We start from the raw sequence: 18,562 nt of genomic DNA on the forward strand, positions 1-18,562 counted from the left end.
ACCACGGAGGTGCCTCCCGAGCCTTGGTTCCAATATGGTTGATGACATTGGAACCCCTGGGCTCAAGGGTGGCGCGCTCCGTTGGCATCGGGAAAGTTGCCTCGGCAAGGCTCTTGCCGGGGCCGCGGGAGCCATCACCCTCTTGCTCTTTGTGTCTCTGGTCTTGGCGTTACTTGGATTGCCTCGTGCCTCTGCCTTCGCTCCTCTGCCCTACTTAGTGTGGCCGCAGGCGCGGCTCTGACTGCCTGTGCACAAGTAGAGGGGTAAAAAAGGAGAGCCCCTACTTTTGTACACCGACAGGAGCCCCCGGGCCTAGGCCACAGATAAGCGCAACGCGTTGTTGGGCTAGGCCCAGAATGGTGCACGGGCAGGCAGGGCGGATTTTTACTGCAGTAACTTTCCCGTCCACTGCACTTCCCCACAACCCCCATTGAACGCGCGACGTGGAGGGTCATGCGCGACGTGGGAGTCATGCGTGGGGCGGCTCCCGCATGCATGCGTCACATCATGGTAAAGAGGCGGCTCGCGCCTTCCCCATGAAAAGAGGAAAACGCAGAGGCACGGCTCATTTACTGAATGGACTCGGGTCGCGGTCTTCGAGGTGCCCGCGCCCCACGATCACGGGGTGGAGAACGGTCGCCTCACCCGTCCCCTTGATTTCTGCTTGCTCGCCACGTGTTCCCCATGCCCTCAAGGTGACAGATGACGGACGCGGGGGGGGGGGGGGGGGCATGGGTCTTAAATAATAAGGGCCGTCGCTGATTGGAGTAGTCGGTCGGTCCAGATTCCCTGCGCCCCTGATGGCTGGATTGGTTGAGTGGGGCGGCCGAGCCCTGACCACGCCCCTTTATAAGAAGGGGGAGCAGGATGGCACCCCACAATCTTCATCATCCATCTCCTTCCACCTCGGCTCCTTTCTTTCATCTGTCATGGCGAGAGGGGGCGCCGGCCCTTCGACGGTGGTGGCGAGGGTCTCTGCTCGACAGCGCGTCCCTCCTCCGCAAGATCTCGCGGCGGCGGAGCCGGCCATGAGAGGAAGGGGGAGGGGCGAGGCCAAGGTCACTGTGGCGCTCGGGGGAGAGGGGGATGGGGCGGTGCACCGGACTTGCCTCCGCCAGCGATGCCTCCCCCAATGGAGGGCCACGTCGGGCACCAGCCTTGTGAGTTCTTCATCAGGCTGCGCCGGCCACCGCGTCGTCGTCTTCGTCTGCCTACTCCATTCGCTCGGGAGATGGAGCTCGACCCGCCACAGACCCTCAGGTTGCATATGAGGGGCTACGGGAACGGCGACACGCGGGTTGACGTCGACTTTCCCGCTCCTAACGTCATGTACCTTCGTCGCGGATGGAAGACTTTTGCTCGTGTCCACAGCCTGACAGCGGGGCTCGTTCTCTACTTCAAATTAATGGAGAACGGCCTGCTCTCCGTCAAGGTCTTTGGGGACCTTGGAACTCGCCTAAAGTGCTGCGAGAAGAGATACTCCAATGATGAAGACTCCTCCTCAAGCGGGAGTTACGAGGAGGACAGCGACAGCGACGACGAGGGCGTCAAGCGGGGGGATGCCGACCTCGACTGACCGCGTCGCCCCTCCCTCGGCCACGTGCCCTGCCGAGGGCCTTCGTCGTCAAGCTCTCCATCGGCGCGTTCCCTGCCGCCTTCTTGGGCGGCTGGCGTAGGAGGGCCCGAGAAGACGAAAAAGGCGGGCCGTCAAGTCAGAGTACGCGGGCACCGACGCCTTCGTCGCATATTGTCGGCCCGCTGCCTCATCTTTCGGCTCCTCTCCCGGCACCGGGATGTTCTCCTGGTGTCTTCTGCTGCTCGTACCTCGCCTAGACGCTCTTTTTGCCCTCCTGCTGTCTCGCTCCATCTTCTGAGGAGAGGGACAAGAAAGGGATTACGGGCATCTTATCTCTTTTTAGTTTGTAAGCCCGCGGGCATTTGTTAAATTTAAAACGTGTAATCCCCTTGCCCATGTTTTTCATTCCGTATGAACTGTACTTGTACGGGATGTTTTTAATGAAAAAGGGTGCTTGCCGGGTTCTTTGTGCATGAGCGAGGCCCATGCCAAGGAGTGAATCCTTGTTATTTTAAGATAAACATTGCCACCCGGCAACAGGCCTTGCCGTCCCCTTACTTCGTTCGACCATTCTCACGCTCTTGGTGGAGGCAGTGCGAAGTAGAGTTAGGCCCTTCATTTATTTCCTTGTCACCGCGACTACGACCCAGTTCCGACCCAGGGAATAGTTCTTGGGTACAGAAAGAAGGGGGAGCACGGTGGCCTAGGAATAAAACGAGGTTTCATACGTCCCAACTCCATACGGAAATGCACAATAGGGGATGAAAGACTTATCTGGATCTGCAGCCCCCGGCAGCCTTGGCTTGCCGTGGTTGGATTCTTGTGTCTGCAGCCCCCGGCAACCTTGGCTTGCTGGGGCCGGAATGCCGGCTTGTTCTCTTCCTTCCAAACAGCTCAGCCGAAACGTCCATGTACCCTACGAACCAAAGAGGACGGAAAGGAACAGAGAGACGCACACTCGACCTCTATGCTAGGGGTTATTCGCCGCTAAGCACTATCAACCCCAACCGAGGGAGAGACTTAACCTAGCATGCATGCTAAAACTTAGGGCGCCAGCGCTTCATTTATTTATGCTCAGGGTCTGCGCCTGGCTTTGTACAGAGGGTTACATGCCTCGCCGGCAAGGCTTGTACAAAAGGTGGTTTGCCAGGGGGGCGGCAACTGCGCCTTATGGTTAAAACTTGCGAAGATGTTCAATGTTCCAGGAGTTGCTCACTGGAATAGCATCTTCGGTCTCCAGGCGGACTGCGTCGGGCCTGGTGACTCGGATTACCCGATAAGGGCCTTCCCACTTCGGCGTCAACTTGTTGGAATTCTTGGCGGATTGAACACGCCAAAGAACAAGGTCGCCTTCCTCAAAGCTTCGGGCATGAACCTTGCGGCTATGGTAGCGGCGCAAGGCTTGCTGGTAGCGCGCTGCTCTCACAGCCGCCCGAAGACGATCTTCCTCAAGGAGTGTTGCGTCATCTTGGCGCAATTGCTGTTGCTCAAGCTCGTCATAAGCGAGCACTCGAGGTGACCCGTATGTGAGTTCCGTGGGGAGAACTGCTTCTGCCCCGTATACCAGGGCAAAGGGTGTCTGGCCGGTGCCTCAATTTGGCGTCATTCTGTTTGACCAACGAACCGCCGGTAACTCATCAATCCAGCGCCTTCCGCTCTTGTGCCGCCTATCAAAAGTCTTTGTCCTCAGGCCTCACAGTACTTCAGCATTTGCCCTCTCCGCCTGGCTGTTGCTTTGTGGGTGTGCCACGGAAGCGAAACAGACCTTGCTGCCGAGATCTTGGATGTATTGCATGAAGGTGTGGCTTGTGAGCTGCGTGCCATTGTCGGTGATGACTCTGTTTGGCACACCAAAAAGGCAGACTAGCCCCTTGAAGAACTTGACGGCTGACTGCGTTGTCACCTTCCTCACTGCTTCCACTTCCAGCCAGTTTGTGAACTTGTCGATTGCAACGTACAAGTACACAAAGCCCCCGATAGCGCGGGGGAAAGGACCCAGTATGTCGAGCCCCGAGACCGAAAATGGCCAGGAGAGAGGAATTGTTTGAAGGGCTTGAGCTGGTTGATGAAGCTTCTTCGAATGGAACTGACACGCTTCACACTTGGTTACTAGTGCCGTCGCATCCTGGAGGGCAGTGGGCCAGAAGAAACCTTGCCGGAATGCTTTGCCGACAAGGGCCCTCGACCCTGTGTGGGAACCACATATGCCTCTGTGTATCTCTGCCAACAGCTCCAGTCCTTCCTCCCGGGGAGTGCACTTCAATTTCACACCGTTCGGTCTTTTTCTGTACAGGACGTCGTCGATGAACTGATCCATGGCAGACCGATGGGCTACTTTCTCCGCTTCTTCCTGCTCCTCAGGGAGTTCCCCTGTTTGGAGGAATCGGACGGTATGCTATGCCCATGCCGGAGGCTGGGGCTCGACGGCAAGGACTAAAGGCATTTCCTCTGCCATGGGAGCGGCCGTCTCTACGGCCAGGGCTTGACGCCCTGCCGGAGTCGGTAGCCCCTCGGTGGGCTCAGTGTCCACGGCAACATCCATGCCGGCGGCTCCCGGGGGCTCGTCGGGAAAGTACTTGCCAGTGCCTGATTTCCTTCGCTTATTCTGCTCTGTTGATGGTTCAACGGATGGTTGAGTTAACCAAAGCACAAAAGTACCTGGTTCCACAGGTAGTTTGAAGGCAGCGCACTTTGACAGGTAGTCGGCGATGTCGTTCTCCACTCGAGGAACATGCTCCGCTTGTATACCGTCAAAGCGCTCCTCCAGCTTCCTCACCTCATCTACGTATGCCTCCATCAACGGTCTTTGATAGTCTTTGTTGACTTGCCTGACGACAAGCTGTGAATCACCCCTGACGATGAGCTTCTTGATCCCGAGGTCTGCCGCAATCCTGAGACCGGCAAGCAGCCCCTCGTATTCAGCAGTGTTGTTCGTGGACATCTCCCTGGGAAAGTGCATCTGGATTACATACTTGAGGTGCTCTCCGATGGGCGCAACGAGCAGTACACCAGCACCGGCGCCTTGTAGCGAGAAAGCCACGTCAAAGTACATAATCCAGTTGCGACTTGCTTCCTTGCTGGGGAGAGTGGTCTCCTGGATCTCTTCGTCGGGCGTTGAGGTCCATTCCGCAATGAACTCTGCCAAGACTCTGCTCTGGATTGTCGAAGTACTTTCAAACTTCAAACCAAAGCTCGACAGTTCCAAGGCCCACTCCACGATTCTCCCGGTCGCGTCTGGGTTATGCAGTATCCGTTGCAATGGGAGGCGGGTGACGACGGTAATTTCGTGGGCTTGGAAGTAATGACGCAGCTTCCTCGAGGCCATAAGGAGGCCGAAGAGCAATTTCTGCACGCCAGAGTACCTTGACCTAGCCCCCTGCAAGAGGGAGCTGACAAAGTAAACTGGGTTCTTCTTCTTCTTCTGCACCACTTCATTTAGTTGCACAGGCCCCATCTCGATGGCGCCAGACTCTGCCGGGGGCCTTGCCTTGCCGGCACCAGGCCCTGCCGGGGGAGCCCTGGCTCACCATCCGCCAGTCCTGCCATTGCCACTGCCTCTTCATCGACCTCCCTCTGTGCCACTAGCGCGGCGCTGACCACTTGATTCGTTGCCGCTAGATACTACAACAATGGCTCTTGTGGTTTAGGCGCAACTAGTATCGGCGTAGAGGAGAGGTATTTCTTCAAATCCTGCAGCGCTGCTTCGACCTCTGGGTCCATTCCATTGGTCCCGCCTTTTTCAAGATTTTGAAAAAGGGAAGGGCACGCTCAGCAGACTTGGAGATGAATCTGCTCATGGCGGCAACGCAGCCAGTGAGCCGACGCACATCCTTAATCCGCTTGGGCGCCTCAATCTGCTCGATAGCCTTGATCTTGTCTGGGTTCGCCTCGATCCCACGCTGAGACACAAAGAACCTGAGAAGTTTGTTGGACGAAACACCGAAGACACACTTCTCAAGGTTCAACATGAGGTTGATCTTGCGCAGATTTGCAAACGTCTCTTCTAAGTCTTGTATGAGTGTTGCCCTGTCCTTGGTTTTGACCACTATGTCATCCATATAAGCTTCCATATTTCTATGTAGCTGGGGCTCAAAACCAATTTGGACTGCTCTTGCAAACGTTGAGCCAGCACTCTTCAACCCGAAAGGCATTCGTAAGAAACAATACATACCACATGGGGTGATGAATGCTGTCTTCTCTTCATCTTCTTTCGTCATGAAGATCTGGTGGTATCCCGAGTAAGCGTCAAGGAACGATAACAAGTCACACCCGACCGTGGAGTCAACAATCTGGTTGATGCGCGGTAATGGGAAAGGGTCCTTTGGACAGGCCTTATTGATATCTGTGTAATCAATACACAGTCTCCACTTCCCATTTTCCTTGCGCACCACCACCGGATTGGCAAACCAGGTCGGATGGAGTACCCCCTCACCAAACCTGCCGCTTCCAACTTCCTGATCTCCTTTGTGATGAACTCTTGCCATTCTAGAACCTGCTTCCTGACCTTCTGCATGACGGGCCGCGCATGAGGGCAGACAGCAAGATGGTGCTCAATCACCTCCCTAGGAACACCGGGGATGTTGGATGCTTGCCATGCAAACACATCGACATTCGCCCGCAGGAAAGTGACGAGCACGCCTTCCTATTTGCTGTCGAGGGTGGAGCTTATGGTGAAAGCCCCTCCCATGGCATCCTCCTTGACGGACACCTTCTTGGTCTCTGGTGGAGCAGCTTTGGATTTCTTGCTCTTGCCGGCGGAGCTCTCTGGCACGTCCTCAACGGGAGCACTACACTCCGAAGAGGTGCGCTTGCCGGAGTGGGTGCGAGGGGTCTTACCGGTCTTCTTCCTCCCCGGGGCTTCAACGGCCGAAGCCGGACCAGTAATAGACTTTATATCCTGCGTCGTACTCCGTTATGGTGTTCCACACAACATCATCACTGATAACGGCTCCAACTTCACGGCCGACAAAGTGAAAACCTGGTGCGCTAATCTGGGGATCAAGCTCGATTACGCCTCTGTCTATCATCCATAGACAAACGGTCAAGTCGAAAGAGCCAATGGTCTTATTATGAGCGGCATTAAGCCTAGACTAGTGCGCTCTTTGAAAGAATCAGACAAGCACTGGGTTGAGGAGCTCGACTCCGTACTCTGGGGGCTGCGGACCACGCCCAATCGCACTACCGGATACACACCTTTCTTCATGGTGTACGGCGTAGAGGCAGTGCTACCTTGCGACATTATTCATGACACACCTCGAGTGCGCATGTACGAAGAGAGAGAGGCCGAGCTCGATCGGCAGGACAGCTTAGATGCCCTGGAGGACGAGCGCGACGTCGCAAAAGCCCGTTCCGCATTTTATCAACAGCAGGCTTGTAGGTATCAAAGCAGAGAAGTGCGGGCCAAAAGTTATAACGTCTGCGAACTCGTTCTACGCCTCCCGGAGAAGAAAAAGGACAAACTCAAGCCCAAGTGGGAGGGTCCCTTCATCATCGACGAAGTTCTCACCGGAGGGGCGTACCGCTTGCGTGATGCGTCAGACAATCGACTAGAGCCGAACCCCTGGAACGCGGCCAGACTCCGAAGATTCTATGCCTAGCCTGAACTCTTTGTTCGTCTCCTTCCCCCTATTGTTTCCATCGTTTTTTTTCTCTTTTTCGTTTTTTCTCTTTAGCCTTAAAAGCTTTCGTGCGGTTAGAACGTGCACCCCCGACGCATACATATTCAAGTATGTACGTCTATTATACCTCGGGGCTTCTTGGACAGAAGCTTGCTATTATTATTTTCCGAGCATCAAGCTCATCACATATGCATTTTCTCCCGTATGTACCTTTTCTTCGCCATTATATGCATCGATATTACTTATGTTTTGGCCAAGCTGGGTTGCCTGGCTCCTGTTCTTATGCCCTACGTTCCCGTTAGTTCGGCTAGGGCATAAAGGGAGCACCTCTGCGATTGTTACTGCCGGGTCATCCGGATGTGTACCTCAGACTGGGTGAAGCCAAAAGCTAGCGTTCTTAAGGGAATATTCGGTAGGTAAACTAAAGGTGTTTTTGCATTCGTTCCATCGTGAACCCCCAGAAGCTATACACATTGTGATTTTTTTCATCACGGTCCGGACATGCACATCGATGCATGCACACCCAGGGAAAGGAACCCTTAACGGAACTATTCTCTCTAGAAGATGTTTCTTACAATTTTAATGTAATATAACATAACTAGCCAGATACAACTTGTCTGTTCAAGCAACTATGACCCCTACGCCTGGTTTTCCTGCATACCCCGGTTTATTTTGCCGTTCAGGTATTCGAAAAACACTCCACACCTTCGGGCCGAGAGGTCGAAGCGAAAAGGTCGGCCATGACAATCGTTTTTCAATCCAGCTAGAAGGAAAGTACATAGTCACTTAGGACTTAAAAACTTCCTCCTCTATACCGTCCAAAAGGCGGTCTAACTTACAATCATGCTGGGAATATCTAGCGGCCACCTCTACTTGGTCATATACTAAACTAACAGGAATTTCTTCCCCATTTGACCCTCGCAGTCCGACCCGAGCCATGTATACCGCGTTTTCACCATGGCCCAGGCCTCTCGCGCACCCTCTCGGCAGGCCGATATCTTCCATAGTCGGATATGCTGCCGCACTCCCTTGAACAACTCTACAAGCTTCTCCATACTTCCTGGAGGGGAGGCGGATGGCCATAAGGCCTTGGCTACACTCCGCATTGCCTTCCGAGCTTGCTCGTGCAATTGCGACAGCCTTTGCAGAAGATCACTTGATGATCTGGACACCTCCTCCTCGGGACGGCCCGTCAACATACCTGCAATCATAGCTATATCAGCTACTTTTACCTCCAAACTGTTACAAGGTAAATTCGGCCAAGTACTGAATATGCCGCCTCACAGCTTTTTATTCTCCTTCACGGAGTCGGCTAGCTGGGCTCGCACATCTTTCAGTTCTTCGCCCAGTTTGGTGTTTGAATCCTGGAGTTTGTTTTTCTCCTCTCTGACTCAGGTCAGAACACGCTCGCCTGCGGCATTTAGTCTTTTTGCCTCTTTCTCTCCCGCTTGAGCGGTTTTCAACTTCTCTTCCAGTTGATCGGATGATCCTATTATGAGATAAGCAACAATATTAGCACAGCTAGTAGATAATTGTTATTCCTCGATGAAGGGGAACATTACCACAGGTTGCCTTCTTGGACTTTTTCAGTTCGGCGGTAGTAGCATTTAGCTGTGTCCGACACTGCTCCAGCTCTTGAGCTAGCAGGTTGTTCTTCTCCATAAGAACCTGGTCATACAACGATCCTTGAATCACTTGTGCCAACTGCTTTCAGTCTCAGGGGCTACTAGCATGTGGTTATCCTATTCGGAAAAAGAAACCTTACATGCACATCCGTTAAATGCTGCTATGTGGCTCTGCCCAGCCCATCACGAGCAGCTTGGATGTATGCGTCAGCCGAGCTGAAGGCATCAAATGCATCTTTTGAGAAGCAAAGGTCCCGTAAAACGGCCCTCTGGCGCCGATGATTCATGGCGCTCTCCACTTCCGAGTTGGTGACAGACATATCTTCCGAGCCCTCGGCCGAAGGATAGTCCGGTGTCATTCCCGCATCGGCCCCCGTCTCTCCGGCAGGGTCTGCACCCCGGCTATTGGGAGTACGACTGGCCGAATTCCTGGACACAGTTCGGCGAACCTTTTTCCTGGTACAGGACAAACATAACAGTCACAGATGGATATGACTACTAAAGCATACTTTCAACCATACCTCTTGGACGAAGGCCTGACCATGTCTTCACCGGTCTTCCTTTTAGAGGCCTTGTTCGGCGCAGGAGCCGCTCTCTATGGAGTCGCCCCCGGGGTAGCGTGACGAACCGAACGCCTCCCCTTTGGAGCATGAGACAGTGCGGTGGGTGAGGCAGTGCAAGGAAACTCTTTAGGGGGGATTTATCCTAATGACTTACGTGGGAGGCAAGAAGAAGACCAGGATAATCGGCGATAATGGCCACTTCCGTGCCATCATAGCCCGCCTGGTAAAATACCCCTTCCGCAAGTACCACGAATATATCCGGGCCCTCTTCAAACCCAGGATCAAGCTCCCGGTTGTGGTTCTCTTGCTGTGGGGCGGGGCTGTGAAGCCCCTCGATGATCTTTTGCCAGTGCTGTTATAAATAGACGGATTAAGAATTCATTAAAGTTGACTTGGAAAGCGGAATGAGTAAAAGCAGAGGAGTCAGGACTTACCCAGCTGGGAGGGTCATACATAGAGTATCCATCTCTACGCTTGATGCGAAGGAATTCCTCCTCCTCCCCTTTAAACAGCCCGGCCAGTATCTTGGCCAGAGCGACGGGGGTGTCCGGACCTTTTCGACCGTAGCGGGAAGCGTCGTCCTCCCCATTATAGTGCCACATGGGAAGCCCTCTGTATTGAAGTGGCTGAACCCCTCGCACTATTGAGGTCACCATTACCTCAACCATTGTTAATCCGGACTGGGCGAGCGTCCTTATCTTACTCATGAGCTGACCAACTTCCGCACTGTCATCCTCTTCAAGACTCTGGGGACGCCAACTGTGGTGTTTCTTTAATGGAACGCTTGCAAAATTGGGAAGACCTTTCCGAATTGGGCCGGGAAGTGCGACGTCCTCAATGTAGAACCATTCGGAAGGCCATTCTTCAGATGCCTTCCTTGGTGTGCCGGACAGGTATCCGGTATCGGCGATGCGCCATATTTTGGCTCTGCCCACTTCAAATATTGACCCCTCGTGGTTGCGTGCGACAAGACAGAACAACTTTCTGCATAGTTCGAAATGGGCCTCAATACCCAGAAATAGTTCACATAAAGCAACATAACCCGCAATGTGTAGGATAGAGGCGGGAGTAAAGTTGTGCAGTTGGAGGCCATAATATTCCAGAAGCCCTCGGAGGAACGGATGAATTGGAAATCCGACGCCTCTTAGCAGATAAGGGACGAAGCACACTCGCTCCCCCCGGATGGATTGGGGAAGTCCTCCGCCTGGGTCTCACCATTAAAGGAGGCCAACCCTACTTGAAAAGGGACCAGATCTGCGGGGGGGAGAAATCCCTGCGTTTGCAACTTCGCCAATTGACTGTGGGACACAGAGCACCTCTCCCACTTGCCTTTCTCCGAGTCGGAATGGGAGGAGGAGCTGGGAATGCTAGCCATGTTGGAATGGTCTTTCTAGCAATCTCTGAGGATTTTCTCCACGTGGTGCCGAATGGATCTGAGATCCAATCTCTTTAAATAGATGCTCTTTCTTGCATGGCCGGGGTGTTATTTGTAAAAAATAACCTGACCTTCGGCATTCTTTCGAGACATGGAGGTTGAAGTCATCGATGCACAGAAGCCAAGGGGTGCCACATTGAATTAAAAACCAAATACATTACTTGGAGGTCATTGGAGGAGGAACCCGCCTTGCAATGCCAAAGACAATCTGCGCGCCGAATACCTTGTCATTGAAGCCTGGTTCGGGGGCTACTGAGAGAGTCCTGGACTAAGGGGTCCTCGGGCGTCCGGCCTGTTAGCCATGGGCCGGACTGATGGGTTGTGAAGATACGAAGACCGAAGACTGCACCCGTGTCCGGATGGGACTCTCCTTTGTGTGGAAGGCAAGCTTGGCGACCAAATACGTAGATTCCCTTCCTTGTAACCGACCTTGTGTAACCCTAGATCCACCCGGTGTCTATATAAACCGGAGGACTTAGTCCGGAGGCATATACCCATTACCATAGTCATACATGCTAGACTTCTAGGGTTTAGCCATTACGATCTCGTGGTAGATCAAATCTTGTAATACTCATGTTCATCAAGATCAATCAAGCAGGAAGTAGGGTATTACCTCCATAGAGAGGGCCCGAACCTGGGTAAACATTGTGTCCCCTGTCTCTTGTTACCATCGACCTTAGACGCACAGTTAAGGACCCCCTACCCGAGATCCGACGGTTTTGACACCGACACTCGTACCGGTCGCGAGGCAGTGAGGGGTAGCCGATATTTTCCATGCTAGATGTGTTATTGTCACGATGAGTGTTTATTCACTTGTCATTGCACGACACTAAGGCAAAGGTATTAGGGACGCCTAGTCCTGAAATGAAAAAAATGAATTTACTTTATGTTGTCAAATAATAAATTCCTTGGAAAGTGTTGGTATGGAAGGCAACCGTGGATTCGGCTAGCCATGGGAAGTGAAAGTATGGTGGAAAAAGGAATAAACTTTATTTTTCTATTTGGGAACCGCCTATGATATATCTAGCATGGAAAGTGTGCGGAGCTCTGGCACCTCTACAAATCCCTACTTCCCTCTGCGAAAGGCTTTTCTTTTACTTTATGCAATTTTTATTTTTATTTTGAGTCTCCATCTTCTCTTATAAAGCACCAACTAAGAGGCACTATGATCGTACTTGAGCATTGGGTGTAGCTAATATGCGAGTGCGTTTCATGAATGGATCAATGGTTGAGCATAATGGGCTAGGGATAACTTATTTTAGCATTCATAGTTTGAAAGACATGGTTGCTTGTTGATATGCTTGAGTATTTAAGTTATCATGTCAAAACTAGACTATTACTTTGAACCATATAAAATTCCAAATGTCCATGCTATAAAGAAAAGAATATGTGATGAACATGATAGGCAACATTCCACATCAAAAATTTTGTTTTTATCATTTACCTACTCGAGGACGAGCAGGAATTAAGCTTGGGGATGCTGATACGTCTCCAATGTATCTATAACATGCTGTTATATTATCATTCTTGGATGTTTTACAATCATTTTATAGTCATTTTATATCATTTTTTGGTACTAACCTATTGACATAGTGGCCAGTGCGAGTTGCTGTTTTTTGCGTGTTTTTTACATCGCAGGAAATCAATACCAAACGGAGTCCGAATGCAGGGAAACTTTTTGTGGATTTTTTTGGACCAGAAGACATCCAGTGGGCCAAAGAAGTACTGAGGAGGGAGCCCGAGGTGAGCACAAGACACCAGGGCGCGCCTGGAGGCCCAGGCATGCCCTGGTGGGTTGTGCCCACCTCGGTGGCCTCCCGCACCGACTCTTTGCTCTATAAATACCCCAATATTCCAAAAAACCTAGGGGAGTGGACAACAATCAATTCGAGCCACCGCAAGTTCTAGAACCACCAGATCCAATCTAGACACCATCACGGAGGGGTTCATCGCGTCCATTGGTGCCTCTCCGATGATGCGTGTGTAGTTCTTTGTAGACCTACGGGTCCGTAGTTAGTAGCTAGATGGCTTCCTCTCTCTCGTTTGATTCTCAAAACAATGGTCACTTGGAGATCCATATGATGTAACTCTTTTTGCGGTGTGTTTGTTGGGATCCGATGAACTTTCAGTTTATGATCAGATCTATCTTTTTATCCATGAAAATTATTTGAGTCTTCTTTGATCTCTTATATGAATGAATGCTTATAGCCTCGTATTCCTTCTCCGATACTTGGGTTTTGTTTGGCCAACTTGATCTATTTATCTTGCAATGGGAAGAGGTACTTTGTAGTGGGTTCGATCTTACGGTGCTTGATCCCAGTGACAGAAAGGGAACCGACACATATGTATCGTTGCTACTAAGGATAAAACGATGGGGTCTATTTCTACATAAATAGATCATGCCTACATCATGTCATTGTTCTTATTGCATTACTCCGTTTCTCCATGAACTTAATACACTAGATGCATGCTGGATAGCGGTCGATGTGTGGAGTAATAGTAGTAGATGAAGGCAGGAGCCGGTCTACTAATCTTGGACGTGATGCCTATATAATGATCATTGCCTGGATATCGTCATGATTATTTGAAGTTCTATCAATTGCCCAACAGTAATTTGTCCACCCACCTTTTGCTATTTTTCTTGAGAGAAGCCACTAGTGAAATCTACGGCCCCCCGGGTCTCTTCTTTAATATATTTGCCTTTGCGATCTATTTTCCTTTGCTTTTATTTTCAGATCTATTAAACCAAAAATGCAAAAATACCTTGCTGCACTTCATTTTATTTGGCATTCGATCTATCAATCTATTTCAACATCCCCACGTCCTTTTGGCAATTTCTAGCACTGTTACCCGAAAGGGATTGACAACCCTTTAACACGTCGGGTTGCGAGTATTTGTTATTTGTGTGCAGGTGTTGTTTACGTGGTGTTGCTTGGTTCTCCTACTGGTTTGATAACCTTGGTCTCATCACTGAGGGAAATACATACCGTTGCTGTGCTGCATCATCCCTTCCTCTTTGGGGAAATACCGACGTAGTTCAAGCAAGCATCACACACCTAAGCTGGTTCCAGAAGCTAGTTTGCTTTCTGTAACGCCCGGATAATTAAGCTACAATAATCCCCTGCTAATGGTGTCAGGTCATCGTTTTCACTGTTGCTAAATCCCCCATTGATTAAAACCAATTCAAAATGGAAATTTAAAATAAAGCCAAACAAATAAATTTTCGAATGTGAAAACTAAAATGATCAAAGTGTTGCAAATATTCCATAGCTAATTATGGTGGTGAACCAACATTTTTGCAAAGTGTTTAAATGCCCTGAACTTATCATAACAGTGGCCTAAATAATAATTTAATTGCTTTTTAAATTATAAAAATACTAAACTATTTTATTTAAACCTCAAAACTATTTGTGGCAGTGGCATAAATTACTAATTTTGATTTAGGGGTTAGTGTTGTATTTTATAAAACTAAAAATAAAAAGAAACTAAATAGAAAACAATAAATAGAGATAAATAAAAGAAAACAAGAGAAAACAAAAAAACTAAAAGGGGCCGGCCCTCCCACCTGGGCCTTTGGCCCACTAAGCCACAGGTCGGCCTAGCCGCCCCACTATAACCACCCCACCCCGACCTAACCCTAGCCGCAGCCCCACTAGCCCCCGCTCCCCTCGATCCCCACCTCTCTCTCCCTCCCCCTGCGTGGATCTGGTAGGGGGCAACCGCCGCCCCCGACGCACTGCGCCCGCATCGTCGCCAGACCCTGCCGGACCAACTCCTCGCTTCCTCCCTGGACAATCATCGCCGCCGACTAGAGTCCCCCCTCCTCGCCGGACGCCTCGCCCTCCTCCCCAGAGCCCCCCTCGCCGCGATGCCCCCCTGTGCGCCGACCCCGATGAACGCCACCGGGGCCGTGTCGTTCACCGCCGTCCTCCTCGTCCTCTCCCCGGCTCGCTTCACCCAGCCTCGCCGACCCCTCGTTCCTCTACAGCGCATCTGAGGACCAATCCCCCCCTTTGCACCTCGAGCACCGCCGCCCACCACACGCGGCTGCCGCCCTGCCGCTGCGGGTCACGCTCGCCCCACCCGTGCAGCTCGCCTCCCGCGTCCCCTACCGTCACCGCGGTCGCCGCTCTCTAGGCGCGCGCCGGGCCGTGTCCGCTCGCCCCGCAGCTCGCTCGCTCGCCTGCCGTGACACTCACCATCAATTCATAGTTTAGTCCAAGGAAGAGCGAGTTTTCTCCAAGACTATCAATACTGAACCATTCAGAAGGTGTTGGCGCTAGCACAATAGTAACCATCCCGAATACCCTGCAACGGATGTTGGAATAGGTCTGGAGAGTGCGACCATGGGAGACAACACCTCCTTCCTTAGTAACATCAGTAGTGCCCTATATACAAACAAGAAAGGTGATCCATCGGTATAAGTTGCTAGGCGCCACTGAGTATGTAGGTCCCGCTCGTCTTGATGCTCGTGATCACCACCATCGTCATCTCCCCGTTGGTTAGAAGATTTTCCAAGTATCGGTGGGGGAATGTTGACAGGACCTTGGAAACAGAGAAGGTAAATTAGTATGGGGATACTAACTCACATGCATGGTGAGTGTTCCCTCACAATTATAATTACAGTGGAAGACAAACGTACAGATACAATAAGGATCCCATGCGAAAACAGTGCCAGAAGTGGTGGCAGCAAACACAAGACCCTCGTATTGAATTGCATCACAGTACACATCCGTGTACAGAAACTGATTTTTTGAGCAATATCCATCGAGTCAAAGGACTAAGGACGGCAACAAGCTTGTCAAAGATAGCGACAACACGAGCATTCCTGTAATCCTAAGAGTGACTGGGAACTCGACAAATTGCTATCTTCTGTATACGACAGTCACCATGATCGTATTTGAATGTACGTATATCATTGGTGTGCTCAACCTCAGGGAAGTCTGAGATTTTTGGAAGTGGAACCCGGTGACGAATGTACACATTCACAAGTTCCCACTCGCAGTTGTACCCAATATAAACAACCCAACCTCCATTTGCACCTGCCCAGGCCTTACTCTTAAGCGATGGCATCTTAACATCACACGTATCATTATCAAGCGGAATCAACTTGGACAAGGCGAGGCTTCCGTCGTCCCCACGCCAGTGAGCAGGGCCATGGCGAAGAAGATAGGGAATAGCAAACTGCTCCTGAACCCTTGGGTGTTATTTGTTGAGTCGAGAATGGTCTTGAACGAATTTGCCATGCTAGTCATGGTGATGACGTCACACCGATCAATGAGTTCCAGCACCACGTCATCTTTTAGATCGGGGCAAGAATACGGGGTCGTTTCCTGCCTGTTCCTTCCATCGAGAAGATGGACAATGGAAGAAGGAAGTCAAGGCAAATGGAGGGAGGAGGAGTGTGCGACAACAGTTCCAAATCAAGAGGGAAAGGTGAAGAGGCGGTGGACGATTGCCATAGTACAGGAAGAGGCTAGTGGGGAGCAGACGGTTGCCACGATATAGGAAGAGGCTACTTGGGAGCGGACGGTCGCCATAGTATAGAAAGAGGCGCCCCGTCCTACATAGACGTCGTTCGGAAATTATACAAAAGGACTCGCCGTCATCTCACTAACATGTTGGAACGGGACCACATGTTAATGAAACATGGTGTGTCATTTCTCGTGCAAAATGCGATCTGGCCACGTTGGCCCGAGGTGCCGCATTATTTCTCTGTTGTATTTTTTTAATGGCGTGTTGTTCAGTTTTGAAGCACAACTAATAGGTATTGTATGCAGAGAAAATATAAACTACTCTACCACTGCTCTACCTCTAGTACTAGTATATAGGTTGGAGCTTCAGCGCTTGCTTGCTAAGGGCTTCCCATTTGCTTCTCACACTATCACTACAAAAAAATTACACTTCCGTGATGATACGTGTTTGTCACAGTAGGTCACGTTTTCTGTCATGCATGTACATCCATGATAAATTTATGACAGAATCAAGATAGTCATACCTGTGCTGTCGTAGAAGTGTTCCATGACATTGCCAAAATTATCATCACGGAAGTGTCCACTTCCATGACGATAAATCACGCGTCACAGAAGTTCTTTCGTCAAGGGTGACCGACACGTGGCATCCACCGTAACGGGACGCCGTTAAGCTATCGGGTCGGATTTTGGATCCGATAACCCGTTAACAGCCACGACCAATGCCGATTTTCCACGTGTAAAATTCTCATTGGCTGACGGATCCACGCGTCAGCTCCGCGTTGGCACAGGTGTCACTCATCCAACGGTCGAGATGGGCCTATGATATGTTGACACGTGGACCGGCCCAAAAGTGGCCCACAAAGTTTAAATGGGCCGGCCCAACCGAAGGCCCATAAGATTTAGCGGACCATAATGGGCCGGCCCAGCTAAAGGCCCACAAAATTTAGCGGACCATAATGGGCCGGCCCAGCTAAAGGCCCACACGATTTTGCAGACCATAATGGGCCGGCCCAGCTAAAGGCCCACAAGATTTTGCGGACCACAATGGGCCGGCCCAGCTAAAGGCCCACAAGATTCTGCAGACCATAATGGGCCGGCCCAGCTAAAGGCCCAACATTCTCTGTCAAATCGGCCCGTCAACGGCCTGTCCTAAACTTGTCATCAACGCGGCCCATGGTCACTTCTGGCCCGTTAACAGTCCGCTAAGTAATTGGGCCGAATTACGGCCCGGTGTATTTCCGGCCTGTTAAAGGTCCGGCTTCATTTGGGCCCATTTACAGGCCATCAAAACTTTCGGCCCATAAACGACCGTGAAGGATTTGGGTCATATTCGGCCATGTCTGACATTCGGCCTGTTAGAGGCCCACTATAGCTTTGGGCCACTTTCGGCCTGTTGTCATTTTCGGCCTGTTAACGCCGGACGTAAACCATGGGCCATATGTGGCCCAACGTCATATCGGGCCCATTAACGGCCCATATAAAAATGACGATAATCTAGCCCGACCGAAGTTCCGGCCTGTTAAAGGCCCGTGTATTAGGTCGGCGCATTTACGGCCCGTCCGAATTTCGGCCTGTCAAAGATCCGCATCGTAAATGGGCCACCATTTCGGCCTGCTAAGTCCAGTGGGTTATTTGGCACAATCAGGGCCCAATCTCACTTTCGGTCTATTAAAGGCCCATGTTTTTTATGGGCTCGAGATATTTACACCTGTAAACGGCCTATTTTTACTGAGGGCCCAAATTATGTTTAGGCCTGTTAAAGGCCCACTATGGGCACAGGCCTACCAGAAAAATATGAAAGCTTATGCTGATTTAGGCCCAGATATTTTTAGTGGGCTACATGCCAATTTCGGCCCGTAATCGTTTTTAGCCCAATTGGAATGGGCCCGACGAATGTTGGCATGTTGGGCTCCTACGAAGCTTTCGGCCGAATACATTACTAAGATAAACCTACACTATACAAAAATAGCGTCGTAATTACTGCAGCCTGAGGCAGCATCATAAATGTTGTATCACAACAAAATAAATTCCAACCATACAACAAAAGGCCTGTTGGCATAAAGTTTACAGTCCTTCCAGATAAAAGCACCATCAGATGTATAGAAGCACAGATCATTTGACCTGAGTGCTAATGTTTCAGGCTGTAGAATCTGATGGAGCAGCACGATCTCCACCTTTTTTCCGCCATTGCTCTTGAACAACGAAGCGAATGTCTGATAGTCTGGTTTCAAAACCATTCATATCTTGACGACATTTCTCAACCACTATTCT

This window comes from Triticum aestivum, chromosome 1D (genome assembly GCF_018294505.1).
Source record: "Triticum aestivum cultivar Chinese Spring chromosome 1D, IWGSC CS RefSeq v2.1, whole genome shotgun sequence".
NCBI classification, from domain to species: domain Eukaryota; kingdom Viridiplantae; phylum Streptophyta; class Magnoliopsida; order Poales; family Poaceae; genus Triticum; species Triticum aestivum.